This window comes from Heterocephalus glaber, unplaced genomic scaffold (genome assembly GCF_053883595.1).
Source record: "Heterocephalus glaber isolate CG9 unplaced genomic scaffold, H.glaber_assembly_v1.0 deba00001504, whole genome shotgun sequence".
Lineage (NCBI taxonomy): Eukaryota > Metazoa > Chordata > Mammalia > Rodentia > Bathyergidae > Heterocephalus > Heterocephalus glaber.
This window is the reverse complement of record NW_028258324.1, coordinates 15,221,993-15,245,608: the sequence shown is the minus strand read 5'-3', so window position 1 is coordinate 15,245,608 and position 23,616 is coordinate 15,221,993. Positions and strand designations below refer to the sequence as shown.

Sequence of the window (23,616 nt, the reverse complement as noted above, 5' to 3'; positions counted from 1 at the left end):
AGCCAGCAGCACAGACAACAAGACCATGCTGCCTTCTGCAACTGAGAGAGGCAGTCAGTGCCAAGGCAGTGACTGAAGGGGAATGTCCAGCACAGGGCTGGGAACCTTTGTGGCTATAGAAAGGGCTCAGAAATGCCACATGAGTCCTAGAGTAGTGATTTTCAACGTGTAGAACGCAGACCATCAGCATCACCTGGGACCTGCTTGGAAGGGCAAAGTCTCAGTCCTACCTTGGACTTGCTGCACAAACAATGCTGGAGTAGGAACGGCAATGTGTGCCAGGCTCATCCCATGAAAACCTGTGATCTACTCTAGGGAATGTAGAAAGGGGAGGCAGAACTTATCCCAAACATCCCATATCCCTGTACAGGCTGTGAGAACCCAGGCAGGAACTCAGAGATGTCATCCGATCAAGAACTGCTGCCACTCTCCCACACACCACCAGCTTCTCTCCCACCCCCATACAAACTCTTCCTGCTAGGAATGACTTCTGCCCCAGGCACCCTCTCTGGGGGCTTTGGAGCTAGAGGAGATGCATCACCCAGTCCCAGAGGGGGCTGCCGAGAATCCTAGAACTCTCACAAGCCCGGGTCCAACCCCCAAAGGTCTATAGGAATTGCCCACTCACCTGCGCAGGCTGCTGGGAAATTGCAGTCCTGAGCTTTGGAGTGGGACTTGATTGGTTTGCTATAGGACAGGGGAGGTCCACCAAAAACCAGCTCTTGGGGCTGGGGTGTAGCTCAGTGACAGAGTGCTTCCCTAGCACGTGAAAGGCCCTGGGTTCCATCCCCAACACAAGAGTAAACAAAGGCCCCAAACTGACCCGTGAACACATTCATCTGACGGTGGGGTCGGGGTGGGGTGGGCCGTTACTACCCTTCCAGACCTCTCTAGGGTCCAGCCACCTGAATGCCAGGGCAATGGGTGTGGGAGCTCTGAGGCCACCATGCCCCGCATCTCCACCTCTGTCAGGCGGCTCTCAAAGCGCTATCTGGCGTTAGCTAGAACACACACATTCTCAGGCTCCTCACCACCTACAGAATCAGAAACTCCAGGAGAGGGCCCAGCAATTCTGGCTTTAACCAGCGCTCCCGGAGGTTCTCAGTCTCCCTCGACCCGAGTCCTCGGATCGCTGAACTGGGGGTGACTGGGGGTCAACTGCGAGCAGCCCCTCGGACTCCGACCTCCTGGCCTCGCGGCGCGCAGCATCCCGGGCACCGTCCCTGACCAGCATCGCGGGGTCGCAGGCCTGGGGCGCTGGCGGTGGCTTGCGGGAAGGAATGACGGCAGTGAGATTCCGCTCTGATTTATTTTGTTCCATGGGAGGAATAATTTGTTTCGTATTGGAATCAAAGCGCCTCTCGTGGCTCTTGCGTTTTATCTCGCCCGCTCTCGGCCTCGTGGGAAGGGGCTCTGCCGGGGCACGGCGGCTGCTTCCCATTAGGACAAGCATGGTCCCCATTACGCCTCCCGCTCTGGGCAGAGCCTGTCCCCGCTAACGGGACGCAGCTGACCGGCTTCTGCGGCGGGGACACCCAGGGGCCCACCACCCCTCCCGGCCCCGGCCCCGTTGCAGATGGCCCCGGAGTGAAGGGGACGAGGTGGCTGAAACCCATCTCCGCCACGTGGGGTCACCGAGCCTGCCATCACACCTCCAGGGAATCGCTTAAGGTCGGACACCATCCCCAGAAGGGCGCCACACACTGGCCCCCATCTTTCCGGTAGAAGTAAGTTTACAGGCCTTTAGGGCCTGGGCCTGCAAAAAGTGGCCCCTGAGTAGGAAAGCATCGCAAGGATTCCCAAAAAATGGTAAAAGAAAAATAATCCCCTTTTTGCCTGTTTTTACAGCACCTGAGCCCGGTGTGGCGGTGCAGAGCTGACAGTATAGCATATCAGCGAAGGGAGAATATATAAAATAGAATATAAAAAAAGAAAAGCCACACTCAGTCCCAGCAGGCAAGACCTTGCCCTGGTAGACAAGGTGACAGTCCCACACCCACTGGGGAAGGGGACAGTGTGCATAGCATGGAGCTGTGCCTTCCACACCCTGGCTTCCCCAGGGTGACAATGCGATTGTGTGGGGGACTTGCAGGCCTTGGAGAAACAGCCAAACACCTCTACAACCACCAGAACAAAGACTACATCACAAAAGCCCCCAATGCTCTGGTCAAATTTCACACGTATTTTCTTTTATTTCATTGAATGTTTGTTGCACAAACAATATTGTAGTAATCGTGGCAAATTACACATAGGACAGAAATCCAACAGTAGTCCAAAGTCTGACCACTAACAAAGCAGTGATTTTCATTTTTCCATGTTGCTATATACTTCCTAGCCATTTAACAACTGCAGGATATTCAGCCATGTGGATGTGACTTTATTTAACTCCCACATTTAGGATGTGTCCAACTTGTCTACTACAATAAAACAAAAATTGCAATGACAGTGTGATATTTGATCATTTCTTTCCTTAAATTATTTATTAGGAGTGCACAGTTTATTTTCATCATTTTTTGATTATGTAGGCAATAGTTTTGCAGGCAAGTTAAAAACTCAGAACATTATAAAAATCAGCCTTAATCCCAACTCCACTTTTGCTCATTAAGCTTTTCTTGCCTCTGAACACTTACAGTGCACATCCCCTTTACCCATATGATTTGACTGGGTTTTATCTGTCATGTTTCACTTTGTATTTCATGGCTGTCTTGCCTGTAGTCTGTAATTGTAATACTGAAGGCAAAGACCATGCTTTCTCATCTGGATAATAACCACAATAGCTACTTTTTATTGGTAGCCTAGGTTGTTCCAGGCATAATACATTATCTCACTTAATTCCCACTACTACATTTTATTTTCTTTTAACACATAAGAAAAGTAAGACTGATTAAGATGAAATAAGTTGTGCAGGGTTCCCAGCTTGTAAATTGAAGCACTGGGGCAGAAATTGATTCCATATTCATGTTCTTGGCACTGTATAAATTTACAGTAAAATTGCATTGGCTGGTTGACCTCTAAAAATCTCTTTTAATTCAGGATTATATTAATCTAGCTGTGATTAATAACTGGCCAAATCTTTGCATCAACTACAATACTTTCAGGCTTAAAAAATAAAAAGAACTTAATGAGTACTTTGTTGCCTGATAAGAGAAGATTCGAAGATTAGTTGTTCCAGGGTATTGGTACAGTCACTCAAAGACTTGGGCACCAGCTCTCCTACTTACCAACTTTCACCTCCTGTAGCAGGCATCACAGATTTTAAAGTGTGTAACTGGGAAAGGACCCATCTCTTTCTGGCTCTTTCTAAGGTATCCGAATTGCTCTCTCAGCTCTCTGCATCCTCCCCATTTATCTCATGGGCCTGTACCGAAAGAGGAGGTGGGGGTGAGTCACGGCTGGCTCACACTGACTAGATCTGCCAAAGAGTGGAGGCCAGGTCTCTGATACTTGGAGTTACTTACATTCCTGAACAAATCAGGGTTCTCTAACGAAGAAAGAGAGGAGAGATGGCTGTAAGGGAGGCAGCTAACACTCTAATCTTAGAGGAAATGTACCCACCAAAATTAATGCATGTACAAGCTAAGCAATTTTCAAATGTTCTTCTCTACTTGGAATATTCTATTTGTCTTTAAATCATTGTATAGCTAGAAGCAAATAAGTTAAATGTGTATTTTCAAATGAATGTGGTTTGTAAGTTTCACTGGAGAAAGAAAAAGAGATTCAGTTGTGTTCTGGAGATTAGACTGCCATTGAGATTAGAGGCTTCCTGCAGTCTGGCCCCCTCTCTCCTGGACTGCCTGATTTCTCCCCAACTCCCTCTGCAAATTGACAATTTCATGTTGAAATATTTTTTCAGATAGGGTCTTGCTCTGTTTCCCAGTCTGGCTGAAAGTCCTAGACTCAAGCAATCATTCTGGCTCAGCCTCTAGAGTACCTAGGACTACAGTCATGTGCCACCATGCCTGGCTCAAACTGTGTGTGTGTGTGTGTGTGTGTGTGTGTGTGTGTGTGCGTGCGCACCTGCATGCATGTGCATGCACATACACACATGGGGGGATACCTCTCACTTAAAGGACAGATCCTTAGAGTTTCTTTTGCTTTTCTGTAGCCCTCTCAAAAAAAAAGAAATACACACACTACATGAATGTGTAGTGCTGAGGATTAAACCGAAGGAGTACTGAGCTACATCTCCAGCCCTTTTTTTTTTAAATTAAATTCTTTTATTGGTACATTGTAGGTATACAACACAATTACATTTCTCATTGGGAATTGTACCTTTACATAATGCATCTTGGTTCTTATTTTGTCCCCATTCCTAGCCCTCCCTTCACGCCCTCCACCTTTCCCTATTTACAAAGACTTTATTTCCATTTTTTCCATTTCTCAGAATTTCTCCTTTCCCTTCTCTCCTTTCCCCTGCCCCTCCCACTACCCCTACCCCTTTGGACCTTTCCTTCCTATTTTACATTTTCCATTATTCATTCTAATCATTGGTACATTTTAGGTATACAATATAATGACATTCATCACTGGAAATTTGCACCTTTACATAGTCTCTCTTGGTTCTTATTTTTCACCCTTACCCAGCCCTCCCTTCAACCCCTCCATTCCTCCCATTTATAAAGATTTTGTTCGTATTTTTCCATTTTCTCATATTAATCCCATTCCCTTCTATCCTTTCCTCTAGCCCTCCCACTTCCTTCCCCTTTGCCCCTTTTCTTCCTATTTCACATTACTTATTATACATTTAGTCCTTATTTACACTTTCAGTTTCTCACACCAGAGAAACTATTCGGTATTTATACATGTGTGTCCTATTTATTTCACTTAAGAGTATCACCTCAATGTGCATCCACTTAGCTATAAATGTCTCTCATTTCTCATTTTTTATGGCTGAGTAGTACTCCATTTTATAAAAAAAACACATTTCCTTTATCCAGTCTCCAGTTGATGGACATTTGGGCTGTTTCCAAGTTTTAGCTATTACAAACTGTGCTGCTATGAACATGGGCACACATATATCACTGTGGTATGATTCTTTTAATTCTTTGGGGAAGATCCCCAGCAGTGGAATAGCAGAGTCAAATGGGACTTCCAGTCCTAGTTCTTTGAGGTATCTCCATACTGATTTCCACAGTGCTTGCATCAGTCTACACTCCCACCAGCAGTGGAGCAGGGTTCCTCTTTCCCAACAGCCCCGCCAGCATTTGTTATTGGTTGATTTGATGATAGCAGCCATTCTTTCTGGAGTGAAGTGGAATCTCAGCATTGTTTTCATTTGCATCTCTCCAATGACCAGTGATGTTGAACATTTTTTCAAGTATTTATTTGCTATTTCTACTTCTTTGTCTGAGAAATGTCTGTTCATTTCAGATGCCCGTTTTTGGATTGGGTATTTAAATTTGGCAGATCTGATCTTTTTAAGTTCTTTATAGATTCGAGATAGTAGACCTTTGTCTGAGGAAGAGCAGGTGAAGATTTTTTCCCACATTGTGGGTTGTCTCTTCCCACTGCTGGTGGTTTCTCTTGCTGTGCAGAACCCTTTTAACAAGAAGAGATCCCACTTGTTGATTGTTTGTGCTACTTCATGGGTAACTGAGGTTTTGTTCATAAAATCTTTTCCTACACCGATGTCTTCAAGGGTTCTACCTAACCTCTGTTCCAACTGGTTCAGAGTTTCTATATTAATATTTAGATCTTTAATCCATTTTGATTTTAGTTAAGTGCATGGTGAGAGATATAGGTCTAGTTTTAATCTTTGGCAAGTTGAAACCCAATTTTTCCAGCACCATTTATTAAAGAGGCTATGTTTCCTCCAGTGAGGGTGTTTGGCTCCTTTATCGAAGATGAGATGGCTGAGTGTGTCTGGCGTTGTTTCTGCATCTTCTAATCTGTTCCACTGGGCCTCAGGTCTGTTTCTTTGCTAGTACCATGCTGTTTTTATCACAGTAGCTTTGTAGTAGAGTTGCAGGTTGGGGATTGTGATACCCCCTGCCATGTCTCTGTTACCTAGAATTGCTTTTGCTATTCTAGGTCTCTTCTTGTTCCAAATGAATTTTTGGATTGTTTTCTCAAGGTCTATGAAGTATGCTGCTGGAATCTCAATTGGAATTGCATTAAATCTATATAACAGTTTTGGAAGTATGGCCATTTTCACTATATTAATCCTTCCTACCCAGGAGCAGGGGATGTCTGTCCATTTTCTCATATCATCTTCAATCTCTCTTTTCAGAGTGCTATAGTTTTCAGAGAAGAGGTCTTTGATTTCTTTCATTAGGTTGATTTCTAGGTATTTCAGTTTTTTGTATGCTATTGTGAAAGGAATTCTTTGCCCTATTTCTCACTCAGTGAGTCTGTCATTGGTGTAGAGGAAAGCTATTGATTTTTGTGTGTTGACCTTGTAACCAGCTACTTGACTGAATTTGGTTATTAAGTCTAGAAGACTTTTGGTGGAGTTCTTGGGGTCTTCTATATAGAGTATCATATCATCTGCAAATAATGACAATTTGACTTCTTCATTTCCTATCTTTATTCCTTTTATTTCTTTCTCTTGTCTAATTGCCATGGCTAATGTTTCCAGAACTATATTGAACAACAGTGGTGATAGTGGACATCCTTGTCTTGTTCCTGATTTTAGTGTGAAGGATTTCGGTTTTTGACCATTTAGTATGATATTGGCTGTTAGTTTTTCATAGATGGCTTCTATTAGTTTGAGGTAGAGACCATCTATTCTAATTTTTTGTAGGATTTTTATCATAAATGCATGTTGGATTTTGTCAAATGCTTTTTCTGCGTCTATGGAGATAATCATATGGTTTTTGTCCTTGGCTTTATTGATATAGTGTATTACATTGATTGATTTTCGTATATTGAACCATCCCTGCATCCCTGGGATGAATCCCACTTGATCAGGGTGTATGATCTTCTTGATGATCTTCTGCATTCTGTTTGCCATTATCTTATTAAGGATTTTTGCATCTGTGTTCGTTAGTGAGATTGGCCTATAGTTCTCCTTTTTGGTTGGGTCTTTCTCTGCTTTGGGGATCAAGGTGATGCTTGCTTCCAGGAATGAATTTGGGAGTATTGCTTCCCTTTCAATTTCATTGAAGAGTTTAAACAGTAGTGGGAGCAGTTCCTCTCTAAATGTCTTGTAGAATTCAGCAGTGAAGCCATCAGGGCCCGGGCTTTTCTTAGTTGATAAGTTTTTAATTACATTTTCAATATCATTGGTTGATATTGGGTTGTTCAGAATTTTTAGGTCTTCTTCGTTCAACTTTGGTAATTCATATGTATCTAGGAATCTGTCCATTTCTTCTGTGTTGTCCATCTTATTGGCGTATAGGTTCTGGAAGTAGGTATTGATGATCCTCTGGATTTCTGCTGGGTCTGTTGTCATTTCACCCTTTTCATTCCTAATTGCATGGATTTGGGCCTTTTCTTTCCTTTTTCTGATAAGGTTGACTAAAGGTTTGTCAATTTTGTTGATTCTTTCGAAGAACCAACTCTTGGCTTCATTGATTTTTTTGTATCATTCTCTTAGTCTCCATTGCATTGATTTCTCCTCTGATCTTTATAATTTCCTTCCTTGTATGAGCTTTGGGGTTGTCCTGCTCTGCTTTTTCTAGAAGCTTGAGGTGCAGCATCAGGTTGTTTAATTGGGCTCATTCTGTTTTCCTAATATGCATATTCACTGCTATGAATTTCCCTCAGAAGACTGCTTTCATTGTGTCCCATAGATTCTGATATGTTGTATTGTCATTGTCATTTAATTGAAGGAACTGTCTGATTTCTTCTTTAATTTCTTCTGTGACCCATTGGTTATTCAGAAGTGTGTTGTTCAATTTCCACGTGTTTATGAAATTTTTTGAGTTTCTTTTGCTATGGATCTCCAATTTCATCACACTATGGTCTGATAATATACAGGGGATAACTTCAATTCCTTTGCACTTACTTAAACATGTTCTGTGTGTGAGTATGTGGTTTATTTTGGAGAATGACCCATGTGCAGCTGAGAAGAATGTGTATTCTGATTTTGTGGGGTGGAAGACTCTGTAAACATCTGTTAAGTTCATTTGTTCAAGAGTTCAATTGAGTTCTAGTATTTCAGTACTTATTTTTAGTCTAGTTGATCTATTTGTGACAGTGGGGTGTTGAGGTCCCCCACTACAATTGTATTAGTGCATATATGATTTTTCATGTCTGTTAGTATTTGTTTTATATAGTTGGGCGCACTAGTGTTTGGTGCATAGATATTTATGATTGTCATCTCTTCCTCTTGGATTCTTCCCTTTACAAGGATGTAGTGTCCTTCTTCATCTCTCTTAATCAGTGTTGGTTTGAAATCTACTTGGTCTGCAAAGAGGATAGCTACTCCTGCTTTTTTTCGGTTTCCTGTCGCATGGAGTATTGTTTTCCACCCTTTAACTTTCAGTCTATGAGTTTCCTTTTGAATTAAGTGTTTTTCTTGTATGCAGCATATTGTTGGATCTCCAGCCCTTTTTATTTTTATTTTGAGAATAGGTCTTGCTAAGTTGCCCAAGCTGGGTTTGAACTTGTGATCCTGCTGCCTCAGCCTTTTGTGTGTGTGTGTGCGCTACCAGGGACTGAACTCAGGACCTGTGCTTGCAAGGCAGGTGCGGTGCCACTGAACTAAATCCCCGGCCCTGCCTCAGCCTCTTGAGTGGCTAGGATTACAGGCATGGGCCACTGCACCTGGCTGTGTATTTTTATATTTTATCCCCATCTTTCACAGAGATTGCTTCATGTCAGGGAGTGAATTAAGCCAAAAAGACTCAATTCCAGAATTTTTTTAGGGACTAAAGGCAAAAAGAAGTTCTCTTTCTACTAACATCAATAGCCGTAGGAAAGAAATAAACCTGAAACTTTTGAGAGTACAGAAGTGTGGAAATTATGCCTCAGAATAAAGCCAACACAAAGGATAGAAGAGAGATTGAGTTCTGACATGATTTGAGCTCCTGAATCCAGCCATACTTGAAGATTTGCTGTGTATTTTCAGTGACAACTGGGTTTCTTTCTTTCTTTCTCTTTCTTCCTTTCTTTCCTTCTTTCCATCTTTTATTTTCTTCCTTCTTCCCTCCCTCCCCCCTTTCCTTCCTTCCCTCCTTCCTTCTGAGCATAGTGGCACACTCCTGTCATCCCAGCACTTAGTAGGCTGAAGCAGAAGAATTACCATGAGTGCAAGGCCAGACTGAGGTATATAGTTAGTTTAAAGCCAGCCTGGAATATATATTGAAACCCTGACTTAAAAAATAAAAAACAAATAACGCTCCTCCTTCTCCCTCTCTCCCTCTCCCCCTCCCCCTCTCTCTCCCTCTCTCCCTCTCTCCCCCTCTCTCTTTCCCTCTCCCTCTCTCCCCCCTCTCTCCCTCTCTCCCCCCCTCTCTCCCTCTCTCTCCCTCCCTCCCAGCCCCTCTCGAAGCCTCCCAAGTGCTGGGAAATAGGAGTGCACCATCATGCCCAGCTCTTTCTTTCCTTTGTTTCTTCCTTTTTACATAAGCAACTTCACTGTGGAAATCATTGTGGAGATTTCTCAAAAAACTAAAACTAGAGCTTCTATTTGACCCAGGTATAGCTCTTCTTGGTATCTCCCCAAAAGAATTAAAAGCATCTTACCACAGTGATATATGCACACCCATGTTCTTAGCAGCACAGTGTGTAATAGCTAAACCTTGGAAACATCCCAAATGCCCATCAACTGACAAGTGGATAAAGAAGATGTGGGGTTCTCTTTATACAATGGAGGACTACTCTACCATAAAGGAGGATGAGCTTCAGACATTTATAGCTAAATGGATGCACCTTGAGACCATACTCCTAAGAGAAATAAATTGGACACACATGTGTAAATACTGCATTGTTTCTCTGTTGTGTGAAGCTGAAAGTGGAAATAAGGACTGAAATGGATAATAGACGTTGGGAAATGGGAAGGGGAACAAGGGAGGAGGGAGGGAGAAAGGAAGGAAAGGACAAGAAATAAGTGAAAATACAAGGATAAAATGGAAACAAAGCTTTTGTACATAGGGAGGGGAGGGGATTTGAGGGGAGAATGGGATAAAATAAAATAAAATTTATTTTTTAAAAAACATAAGCAACTTGATTCCAACCTGCAGTCCACAGACTTCTGACCAATATATGAGACCTGTGTTATAAAAAGGGAAGCCGCAGACTGAGGCAGAAGAGTCCTCCTCAAGAGGCTCCTAAGAGCCCCAGGACCACAGGTTGCACCGCATCGCTGCCCAGGTAAACAGGTGCAACTCTGAGCAAGGGGAGGGCATCCTCCCACCTTTACAGGGGCCATACAGCAGCCTGGCTGCAGGGGGCGCACAACTATATGAAGTCCCTGGATGGTCAGGGTCGCAGTATCATAGCAGATGCCCCTGGACAGGAAAAGAGCCACAAAGACCCGGGCAGCAATGGCAAAGAAGTGTCACCACTTTCAAATGGCTTCACAGGTGGCCAAATTCTATAGGGAGGCTGGGCAGCCCAGAGAGGAAGGTGAGAGACACACTGTGAGGACTCTGAAGCATTCCTGAAGACCCCTGGAAGCACCTGAAGGGAAGGCAGTTTTGCAATGAATGGAGGCCTTGTACTCTGCAGACAGAGACTGAAGCCACTGATGACAGACCTAATGCTGGGGACCCACAGCACTCACAGACAGGAAAGACTCAGGGCACCTGTTTCAATCACTTATCCTGAGGATGCCCAGGTGGGCTGACCACAGGCTTCACCCATGACCTGGGACTAAGGTTTCTAGCTTCATCGGCCTAGCACCAAAACAGTATGGATGCCAGGCCCAAAAGGACTGCACATTCTGGGACAGAAATGTCCTTTTTAGGGGACCATAATCATTTCTGTTAAGGTCTTCATGTGGTTTAATGAGCCCCACCCATATTATGGAGTGTAATCTGCTCTATTCAAAGTCTACTGGTTTAAAAGTTAATCATATCTTTTAAAAAATGCCTTCATAGCAAGACTAACACCTGCTATCACAGCCTAGCCAAAATGACACATAGAACTCACCATCACACACCCTTGCCCTGTGCTAAGCACACTGATCGTTTCAACACTAACCACCATCATCTTCATCCTTCAGAAGACAAAGCCAGCAACTTAGGCCTACAGGAAGTTGTGAATTATATCTGGAGCCCCAGTCCCCTCTCTTCCCCTACGCTTCCCCTACGCTTCCCCCTACCTCACCACAGTTTCTCCCTTATTTGACAGAGCTGAAAAGATGCTTTTAGACCACATGTTCTCAGTCACTGCTGCACATCAGGATCACTGCAGAAACTGATCACATGAACACCAATGGTCAGACCCCACTCCTGGAGACTCTGACTCAGTTGATCAGAAGTGGGGAAGGCACCTTTCCTCTGTGGAGTGTAGATTGTCCAATTAAGATACAACCTAAAGGAAATCACATAGCTATAAAATAGCATATGGGAAAAGGAGCAAATCTCTCTCTCTCTCTCTCTCTCTCTCTCTCTCTCTCTCTCTCTCTCTCTCTCTATCTATCTCTATCTCTCTCCAGGGCCTTTGGACTGAACTACCTCCCCAGACTTTTTTTTTTGAGACAGAGTCTATGTCATTAAGTTGCCCAGGCTGGGTTTGAACTTGCCATCTTCCTGCCTCAGCCTCCCACAGTACTCTGATTACAAGCCTGCACCACCACACCTGGAATTCCCCCTTTTTGAAGCAGAATACAGTGGAAACTTCCTTAATTTTATTTAATTGGAGAGAAAAGAGAGAAACTGAGTTAAATTCACTTGGTGAGCACCTACTGAGTGCTGGGCAGCCAGCAGCCAGATCTAAAAAGAGCTTCCTGTCTTTAGCCACCTAGCCACTGAGTGGGGCAGTGAAACCCATGTTAACAGTGTGAGAAGTTCAATGACAGAGACCCATCCAGAGTCCACCAACTGGGCAGGTGAGACACTGAGATGAATACTGTGAAGTCTGTGTTTTCAGAGACTCACTCCTTGAACATATGTCCCTCTCTTGGTGGTTGAGGCCTCCAGTACTCAAGGAAGCTACCTGCATGTGAAGGGGACCAGCCAGCAGTCCCAGATGCCTGCTTGGATTCTCTAATGGTCTTCATCTGTTCCACTAGTCTCTGGTGGAATGAGAAACACTGCCATTTAGAGACTCATATTAAAATGTCTCTTCTACAGAACACAAAGTGGAGAAGGAAAGAGACAGTCTGTACTTTCTCCCTGGCTTCCAGCTCATGGGAAAGGGAGACTGAACCTATGGAGACAAAATGAAAGCCAGAGACTCCAGAGGGCCTCAGGGAGAAACACAGTGTTAGAAGAGACACAAGTTCTGTGTGCTGCAGGAAGAGTCTGGGACTCTGCTCCCATGTGAGTCCTTCAACAGGCACAGCTGGTGAATAACTCCAGTCCAAGTGCCCACCATATTCCTGGAGAGAAGGCTTGGCCAGACACCATTCCAGGGAAGGTTTGATTGAACCTGAGACTCAGCAGCCACAGGATGGTTTTACTTCAGGGATCCTCATGTTATGCTCCCATAGTGACAGGGTGAGACAACCAAGGGACAGCTGAGGTCAGGAAGCTATGGTCAGGGCTTTGAGCTAAAGGACATAGGCCCCACCTCCACAGCCAGAGGCCAACCCAGGCTGAATTGCTCTGGATTTGAAAGTGCAGCATTGGCACCTCACCCTGATCCTATGCCTGCTGGTGCCTGAATCCAACACAGATCCAGGGTCTGACTGCCTTCTGACTGTAAGCAGGGACACATCTTGATTTTGGATACTACCCCAAAATTGTAGGTCCCATAAGAAAAGCAGACATTCAGAATTACATCGAAATTTATTTATTTAGGGGGGTATTATTGGTTTTTTCTTTATTGTTTTATTTTCTTTCTTTTTTCTTCTTTCTCTTTTTTTTTTTTTTTTTCTGGTACTAGGGATCAAACTCAGGGCCTTGCGCTTGCCAGACAGGTGTACCACCACTAAGCTATATTCCTTTTTTTTTTTTTTGGTACCAGGGATTGAACTCAGGACCTTGCGCTTGTGAGGCAGGAGCCAGAACCACTGAGCTAAATCCCTGGCTCCTCTTTATTTTTTACCAGTTTGGGGAATTTTCCTTTGTCTTTTTTCTTTTTTTTTTTTTTTTTTTTTTTAGTACCAGGGATCAAACTCAGTCCTTTGTCTTTTTTCCTTGCTTCTTATCTCTTTTTTTTAACTTCCTTTTTCTCTTTATTTTTTTCTTCTTCCTTTTTTTCCCTTTAATTTTTTCTCTTATTTTTACTCCCCCACATAATCTTCTGTATTCCTCTCTCTTTTTCTTTTGTCTTCTATTTCTTGTCAGTTTTTTGTTACCTTTACCTAAGTCTATAAACACCCTTCTGCTCCTCAATAGGATCCTTTATACCAATTCTCTCTCCACCTTCTCATTTCATATAATGTAAGGTTTAAAATTTTTCTTCCGCATTCCACTGTTCCCAACCCCCTGTATCTTTAATAGTATAGCCACTAGCCTTTATTAATATTTAGACAGTTAACTCTATAAAATTACTGTTGAATTATTTTCTATTAGTGGAGATATAGCTGTCACATTTAGTTCATATTAGCTGTAAATTAATACCTGGGTTGTCTTAATGTTTATACCATAATTGTGGATTTCTTCTCTAGGATTGTGGGTGGTACATAATTGGTTCTTTTGGTATGTCAACATTCAATTTTTTTAACAGTAGCGAAGTTTTATTTGAGGTAGGAAAAGAAAAAGGCTCTACAGAGAGAGTTTGGACAGAGTTAAAATAGGAAAAGTACACCCTACAGCATGAGGGTGGACACAGTGGCAAAAACTCAGTGATGACTGTCCTTTTTGTATCACCCACTTCTTAGGCTGATTTCAGGTCTAGGCCATCTTATCAAAAACATGCTCAAGTCCTCATGAGAAATTCAAGTGCAGGACTTTGGAAACTGTTCTGTGCATGTGTTCTGGGATTTTGTGATTAACAGGTCACACCTACTTCCCCAGCCAGCTCTGCCATGCCCAATCTCCTGTCTCATTTCCCGCTGAGAGACACAAATTGCCATAATTATTTATGGGGTGCTGAGGGAGTGCCGGTCTCTGTCTTCTATAGCTTACTCCAGCTGTAGGGGCTATAGACCCTACCTACTGGGAATTATGTGCTCTCCAACTACCTTAGTGTGTTGTGGCTCACTGGCTGGGTTGAAAAAAAAAACCTGTCAGAAGACAATGAGAAAAGAGTTAGTGACTGTTGAGCTATCCATTCAGTGGAAGAAAGAGAGTAAGTTCATTGTTATGCTGGGGATGTAGAACCCAATATGAGGAGCAATTCAGATTTCCACACATCTTGTAGAGGACAAAGTATGGCAAAGAGAGGTTAGATAAATTATCGAGAGCCTGAGAGCCATAGCCTTACCAAGACTACCCACATAATGGATCTAATTAAAAACACTAGTCTCAATACAGGCACCCATTTAAGCTGTGGTGAATTAGGGTCATTAGTGACTACTTACCTGCATCCAGAGCAATACTAGAGTCTTGCTTTCTGAAGAGGTACCTCAGGTCTTTGAGAGGTTCCTAGGAATAGATTTCTTCTTAGTCCTGTGAAAATTCTAGTGACAATTTCCCATGTAGGATTTTTATAGCTTTTCACTGTATCCCTTGAGGAAGGACCAGAATGGTTCCTCAGGAACTGGGAATAAGGTTAGGGTCTTGAGGGGCTGTAGGCTATCCTTCTTGCCTCCCTATCAGCCTTTTGCACTCCCAGAAAGACCTTAGATGTGTCTCTTTGGGATCCTTTGCAATGAATGACAGAAACCTGCTCGGGAAGATAGACTACCTCTAAGAGTTGTAGAATTCCCTGCTTGTGTTTTACAGATTATTGCTTATTAGTCAGCAAGCTTCTTTCCAGATTGCTGCATGAGCATGTAGAACCAGAAAAGTATACCTGGAGTCTGTGTGATAGATATAGATATAGATATATTTTCTTGCTTTTTCTAATAGCAATGCCTAAACAAGAGCTATTAGCTCTTCTCTTTGAGCAGAGGTTCCTAGGGCAAGTTAGTCTCTTCATTAAACAGATGGGAGAGACTCATTCTCCCCCCTCTCCAAGAGACAGGTGGGGATCTGAGGACAGGATCATCAAAGGATCATCTCTTTCTACCTCAGAGGCCACTCTATATAAAGAAAGAAAGAGAAAAAGAAAGCCCATACTGTGGGCTTTTCCTGATATTAAGGGGTCACAAAGGCCTGAATAAAAGGGATTTCACTCTATCTTCTATGTTTTAAGCAGAAACTTTTTTTTTGGTAGCAGGGATTGAACTCAGGACCTTGCCCTTGCAAGGCAGGTGCAGTGCCACTGAGCTAAACCCCTGACCCTAAGCAGAAACAATTTAACTGAAAAATAGTCTCATAGTTTAAATGCCATCCCAGCTGGGCATGGTGGTGCACGCCTGTAATCCCAGCACTTGGGAGGCTGAGGCAGGAGGATCACTGTGAGTTCAGGCCAGCCTGAACTACATAGAAGAGACTTTCTTCTTTTATTTTTTTCTTTTGGTACCAGGGATCGAACTCAGGTCCTTGCACTTACGCAGCAGGCGGCGAAACCACTGAGCTAAATCCCCGGCCTCATAGAAGAGACTTTGTCTCAAAAAAAAAAAAAATGCCATCCTGTACCTGTCTCTTGCCATTTCCTAGTACATGCTGAACCCAAACCATGTTGCCATCGTAGATAAGCTATTCCTTTTTCAAACTGGCAGGATCAAACTTTTCCCACTGATTAAGAATACAACCTAGTGGCAAAATCTGAAATCTGCAAGGCATGGTTCATTAAGTACCTCATGGCTCATCTTGGGGCCAATAGAGAGAAACAACTAGGTCTCAGATCCTTAAGATGGCATCCCATGCAGAAGGAGACCTGATAAGCCCACAAAGCATCCATCCCTTGTGAGACTCAAGTATTCACTAGACAGATGTCTCTGTCTAAAGCTAGGATAATGCCAGCATCTTTCATAAAAGCATAGAAGAAAGCCCTATTGAGGGCTTTTTGTCTTTCTGTTGGGACCTATTATGTCTCTATTAACTCCTTAGAGAGAGGGAGTTGAGCCACTTGATGGCTGTACCTAATCCTTTGAAACTCCTATGAGATCAGGGTGGCATCTCTTTCCCTCCCCCCACACCTCAATGGGATTCCCTCAGCCACTGTTGAGCCACTTGATGGCTCTACTGAAGCAAGATGGAGTCACTTGAGCTTGCATTTAGCCTAATAGTAAAAATATTGTGACTTTGTTTAAGGCCATAGAGACAGAAACTTCTTTTTCAAGGAAAAAAAAACTAGCTCAAGGACCTGAGTTCGATCCCCAGTACCAAAAAAAAAAAAGAAAGAAAGAAACCTTTTAAAATCCTCAGAACAACTCACAGTCACTTGAGTTAAGCTTTACTGGCTGTTCTTTTGTTCTGCTCAGGCAAACAGGCATATATTTCTAAAATACCTGCACTGTATTAGAAGAAATAAGGGATCTAGAAAGAAACATGGTGGTGACTGACCCAAAATGACGCCCAGCCATGTGACAAGACAAAAGGTGGCCAGTCGTGTGATGAGATAAGATGGTGACCCTGACTGAGATAGCACCCTAAGAAAGAAACAGCCATCTTGCAAAAACACACAGACAAGACTCTGAGCACAAAAAGGAATAAATGGGTAGGCAGCTACTCCAGCAGGCTACCAAATTACAAAAAGCTATTTTTCCAGAATGGGGATTTAGCTCAGTGGTTCCACCACCTGCCTCGCAAGTGCAAGGTCCCTAGTTCAATCCCCAGTACCCCCCAAAAAGGCTATTTTTCCCAAAAGAGTGAGGTGAGCAAAGTTTCATGGAGAACAGAAATACGAGGACAGAAGGGCATTAAAACAGGCTCTCTAGCTTTTTAACTTATATCCGCAGGGTGACCACAAACAGGAAAAAGAAAAGGGAAGATAAACTTAAGGAAGGCTGTAGGCCTTTTACAGGCTAAGAGAAAAAAAAACACAGAGGTCACATGCTCCCCCTCCCCTTCCCACATAGGGGAGAGAGGCAGGGAAAGAGGAAAAAAAATCCTTCTTGGCATTTTAGAGAGAAACAAAACAAAAGTGCCCAAAGGGCCTTACCTACTCTCTTGGCTGGCTAAACCAAATACATTGTTATCAGATTTTGGGGTGCTGGAGTGTCTTTCTGGAGATGCTTTCTAAATTCTTTTTGACCTGAGCAAAGAATTGGTCAAGAGGAGCACAAATGGGAACAGTTTCATTAGAGGTAGGAAAAGAAACAGGTTTTCCAGAGTGGGTATGGGCCAAGTAAAAGTAGGAAAAGAAAAAAAAAAGCAGGAAATATTTCTACTTAGGAGTCTATAGTAACTTAGCTGTGTATAATATATTATGGATTTTTCTCTGTAAGGCAACACTCAGATTACCTTTGTGACATTAACAATACTAGACGACAGGGCCAGGGAAGTAGCTAAGCAGTCCCACAGCAAGCGCAAGGTCCTTAGTTCTATCCCTGGTACTGGAAAAAAAAAAACACTAGACTACATTCCCAGAGAACTCAGTGTTGGGCCAATTATACTGCATCCCCCCTTCCAAAATTAACCAAGGCAGTTGAAACCTGAGGCTGAGGCAAAGGACTATAGTTAGCCATGCCCAAAGTATATAACTGAAAAGCAATTAACTAAAGAGATCTCTATACAACAACAAAGTCTTTACACAATAAGTGTTCACAAACCTCAGCACAAAACAAAACAAACAAAGAACAAAAGAAACATGAGAAAACAAGACAAAAAAATGCTTCCCAAAACTTCTAATTCACCAAAAGCTAATCTAGGGGGCTTCCAGGAGAAGAACAGCATAAGCCACACATTGAATTACTCAAAAAGATAGCAGAGGAGTTTAGAAAACAGATCTAAGAGATATTCAGCAGGATCACAGAAGATATAACTAAACAGCTGGATGTGGTGGCACATATCTGTAATCCCAGCACTTGGAAGGCTGAGGCAGTAGCACTGTCATGAGTTCGAGGCTAGCCTGGACTACACAGCAAGACCCTGTCTCAAAAAACAAACAAAAATAGCCAGGCGTGGTGGTGCATGCCTGTAATTCCAGCACTTGGGAGGCTGAGGCAAGAGGATCTGTGTGAGTTCAAGGCCATCCTGGAGTACATAGTGAGTTCAAACCCAGATTGAACTACATAGCAAGACTCTGACAAAAAAAAATTTCAGCAGACTTCTCAACACAAACCTTAAGGCCAGGAGGATTTGAAGTGAAGTGTTTCAAGCCCCAAAAGACAACAACTTTCAGCCCTGACTTATGTATCCTGCAAAACTTTCCTTCAAATTTGACAGAGAAATGAAGTATTTTCATGAGAAAGAATACCTTAAGAAATTTATGACCACCTAACTAGCATTACAGAAAGTTCTCAAGGATGGTCTAGAAAGAGATAATAAAGCCAACAATGCCAATAAGTCAAAAAGAATGAATATATCTGGTGGGATGAGCAGCAAAGAAAAAGAAAAAAGAAAAAAATGATCAGCAGTAGAAAAATAAGTCAATATCTTTCAGTAATAACTCTCCCAGGGCCAGGGATTTAGCTCAGTGGTTCCGCCACCTGCCTCAAAAGCCAAGGACCCCAGTGCGATCCCCAGTAACAAAAAAAAAAAAAAAAAAAACTGTGCTGCTAGTAATAACTCTCCTGTAGGGCAGGGATTTAGCTCAGTGGTTCCAGGGCCTGCCTCACAAGTGCAAGGTCCCAAGTTCAATCCCCAGTACCAAAAAAAAAGAAAAAAAAAAAAGGAATAACTCCCTGTGAATGGTCTCAATTCCCCAGTCAAGACATACGTTCAAGAATGGATCAAGAAACAAAACCCAACAATATGCAGTATACATGAAACACATTTAATTCAAAAAGAATTTCACAAATTAAAAATAAAATCATGAAAAACAATATTCCATGCAATGGGAACCCACAAACATCCAGGCGTAGCTATCCTAATTTCAGACAAAGTAGATTTCAAGACAAAACTGATCAGAAGACACAAAGAAAGTCACCACATGTCAGTTAAGGGAATGATTCAACAGGAAGAGTTAACAATAAATATATATGCACCAAATACCAGCACACACAACTTCATAAAACAAACACTAAACTGGGCATGGTGGCACATGCCTATAATTCCAACACTTGGGAGGCTGAGGCAGGAGGATTGCTGTGAGTTCAAAGCCAGCCTGGGCTACATAGTGAATTTAAGGACAGCCTGAACTGCAAAGGGAAATCCTGTCTCAAAAAACAAAACAAAATAAAAATTAAAAAAAAACAACGCTCATAGACACAAAAAATCAGATAAATACCAATACAATTGTAATGGGGGGCCTCAATACAAATTGAGGTCACAAATAGATAAACTAGACCAAAAAAATCAACACAAATACTAGAGTTGAGCCAAACCTTCAAATAAATAGACTCCCCAGGGATGTAGCTCAGTGGCACAGCACCTGCCTGGTGAGGTCCTGAGTTTGATCCCCTGAGTTCAATCCCCTGTACCAAACAAACAAACAAAAAACAACCAATAGATAGACTTAATAGATATCTACAGACTAGTCCAGCCAACAACAACAGAATACATATTTTTCTCAGTATCACAAGGGTCTTTCTCCAAAATAGACCACATACTAGCCCAGGAAGCATGCTTAAGTAAATACAAAAGAATTAAAATTATCTCATGCCTATTATCAGATCATAGTGCAATGAAACTAGAAAACAGTGGCAAAGACACCACAGAAACTATGCAAACACATGGAAATTAAACAATAACTTCTTGAATAATCAATGAGTCAAAGATGAAATTAAGAAAAAAATTATTTTCTGCAATCAAATGATAATGCCAGTAAAACATACCAGAAACCATGGGGCACAATGAAAGCAGTCCTAAGAGAGAAGTTAATAGCCAGTAAATGCCTACATCAGAGAAACAGACTGAGAGCTGGGCATGGTAGCACACACCTGTAATCCTAGCACTCCGGAGGCTGAGGCAGGAGGATCCCCTGTGATTTCAAGGCCACCATGGCCTACATAGTGAGACCATGTCTCAAACAAATAACAAAAAGCCAGGTGTAGTGGTGCATACCTATACTCCTAGCACTTAGTAGGCTGAGGCAGGAGGATTGCCATGAGTTCAAGGCCAGCCTGGGCTCCATGGTGAGTTCAAGGCCAGTCTGAACTACATGGCTAGACCCTGTTTCACCAGAGAGAGAGAGGAGAGAGAGAGAGAGAGAGAGAGAGAGAGAGAGAGAGAGAGACTGACCTCAAATAAGTAACCTAATGATCCACCTCAAGGTCCTAGAAAAATAAAAACAATCCAAATCCAAAGCTAGTATAAGGAAAGAAATTATAAAAATCAAGCAGAAATTAATGAAATTGAAACTTAAAAAAATACACAGAATCAATGAATCAAAGAGTTCTTTGAAAGATTAAATAAAATAGATAAACCCTGAGCCAATCTTATAAAATAAGGAAAGAAAATACCCAAATCCATGCAATTAGGAATGAAAAAGGCTAAATCACAATAGAGTCTGCCAAAATCCAGATCATTGGTAACTGCTCTGAGAACCTGTACCCTAACAAAGTGGAAAATTCAGAAGAAATGGATAGAGTCATAGATACATACGAACTAAGAAAACTGAACCAAGAAGATATGGAACTACATTTTCTTTTTTTGTACTGGGGATCGAACTCAGGATCTCACGCTTGTGAGGCAGGCGGCGGCACCACTGAGCTAAATCCCCAGCCCAAAACCAAGAAGATATAAAAATCCTAAATCATCCAATATCAGTCAATGAAATTGAAGAAGTAATAAACAAACTACCAACTAGGAAAAGCTCAGATCCCAATGGATTCACTGCCAAACACTACAAAACCTTTAGAGAAGATCTAATACCAATACTCCTCAAACTTTTTAATGAAATCAAAAGGGATGCAGTACTCCCAAAGTCATTCTTGGAAGCAAGCATTACCCTGATTCTAAAACCAGAAAAGGACCCAATCAAAAATGAGAACTAGAAGCCAATCTCTTTAATGAATATAGATGCAAAAATCCTCAATAAGATACTGACAAATAGAATACAGCAAATCATCAGAAGATCGTATACCATAACTAAGTAGAATTCACTCCAGGGATGTAGGGATGGCTCAACATATGCAAATCAATAAATGCAATACACCAAATAAACAGAAGCAAGAACAAAAACCACATGATTATCTCAATAGATGCAGAGAAAGCATTTGACAAAATCCAACATTCATTCATGATGAAAAAAATGAAGAAAATAAGTATATAAGGTCTTCCTCTCAATCTAAGAAAAGCTATCTATGACATACCAATCATCATATTAAATGGAGAAAAGCTGAAAATGTTCCCTCTAAAGTCAGAAACGAGACAAGGATGTTCACTATCACCACTCCTAATCAATATAATTCCCAAAACATTAGCCAGCACAATTAGACAAGAGAAAAAATGGAAAGGAACAAGTTAAATTCTCATTATTTGCAGACGACATGATCCTCTACATAGAAGACTCCAAAAATGCCACCAAAAGACTCCTAAAATTAATAACCAAATTCAGTAGCATAGACAGGTACAAACTCAACACACAAAAATCAATGGCATTCCTGTACACCAACAATAAACTCACCAAGAGAGAAGTTAGGGAAACAACACCTTTCACCATAGCATCAAAAAAATGTATAGCTGAGGGCAAAGGACTTGGCTTCAATCTCCAGTACCACAAAAGGGGGTGGTAATTATTGAACATCCATTTCAGTGGCATAAGGTACAAAAAAATGTACGAGTGCACTTTTTAAAACTCTGAAGGTTAATAAAATGTTCCTTCTGATTATTAATATAAAAAAGAAAATGAAATACTTAGGAATTAATCTAACCAAGGAAATGAAAGCCCTTACAAAGAAAAATTACAGTACTCTGAAAAAGGAAATCAAGAGGATATCAGAAAATGGAAAGATATCCCCAGGTCCTGGATAGGCAGAATCAATATAGTGAAAATGGCCATACTTCCAAAACTGTTATACAGATTTAATACAATACCAATCAAAATACCAACAGCATTCTCACAGAACTAGAAAACACAATCCTAAAATTCATATGGAACCAAGAGACCTAGAATAGCAAAAGCATTTCTGAGCCACAAGGGCAAGGCAGGGGGCATCACAATCCCAGACTTCGAGTTACACTTCAAGCTACAGTGATTAAAAACAACACGGTATTGGAGAGGGGGGAATAGACTTGTGGATCAGTGGAACAGAATAGAGGACGCAGAAACATCTCCAGGCAGACTCAGTTATCTTATCTTTAACAAAGGGGCTGATCAATACTTTCACTAGAGAAAAAACACTTTTTTTTTTTTGGTACCAGTGATCGAACTCAAGACCTTGTGCTTGTGAGGCAGGTGCTGGAACCACTGAGCTAAATCCCCGGCCCAAAAAATACCCTTTTTCACAAGTGGTGCTGGGAAAATTGGCTGTTCACATGCTGAAGATTGAACCTAGACTCACATCTCTGTGAACTAGTAATCAGAATGGATCAAAGATTGAAATCTTAAAACAAAAACAATCTTCTGGAAGACAAAATAGGTACAACTCTTGAAGACATAGTTGTAGTCAAAGACTTTCTGAATGTAACCCCAGTTACACATGAAATAATACCAAGAATCAACAAAATGGGATCACATTAAATTAAAAGGCTGCTGGGTCTTGGCGTGACTGCAGGGGAGGCCACAGTTGGGAAAGTGACAGCTGGGAAAGTGGCGGACGGAAAGGCGGGAGAGGAGAAGCCTGAGAAGCCAAATCGAGTTGGAGCTGCCCGAGTAATGATGGAGGGGAAAGTTCCACTCCCAGTGCTGAGAAGCGATCAGCTGAAGAAGCTGCAAACCTCCCCACAAAGCCTACAAAGATCTCCAGGTTTGGATTTCCCATAGGTAGTCAGACAACAAAGAAAGCATCAGCCATAACTTTCAAACTTGGGTCAAGTAAGCCTAAACAAACTATTCCAACTCTTGCTCCAAAAACCCTTTCAGTAGGAGCGGCTTTTCATAAAGATGAAGATTGTGAACCAGAGGAAATGCCTCCAGAAGCAAAGATGAGGATGAAGAATATTGGAAGGGATGTACCAACATCAGCCAGACCAAACTCTTTCAATAAAGGAAAGCATGGGTTTTCTGATACATGGGAATGAAATGTAAAATCTCATCTTGGAAATGTCCACGACCAAGACAATTAAATGATGTGTTTTGAATTGGGGGGCCAGGGATTTAGCTCAGTGGTTCTGCCACCTGCCCCACAAGCACAAGGACCTGAGTTCCATCCCTGGTACCAAAAAAAAAAAAAAACCAGTCTACAGCCATACCGCCCTGAACACGCCCAGTCTTTTCTGAATTGGGGTGTGGGGTGGGTGTAAAGTTAAAAGGAACAGTTTCCTTTTTTAAAGAATGGTATATGACTACTTTTGGGGGGTTTTTTTTCATTTTTTAAAGATTGAGTGGTACACTAATAAGTGAGAGTTTGAAATTGGAGGTAAT

General features: G+C 42.1%; 1 pseudogene; it reads left to right on the top strand.

Annotated features, from left to right (window-relative positions):
- The first annotated feature begins 2,067 nt into the window (after positions 1-2,067).
- LOC110349449 (PEST proteolytic signal-containing nuclear protein pseudogene) lies at positions 2,068-23,318 on the top strand (annotated as a pseudogene).
- The last annotated feature ends 298 nt before the right edge of the window (positions 23,319-23,616 follow it).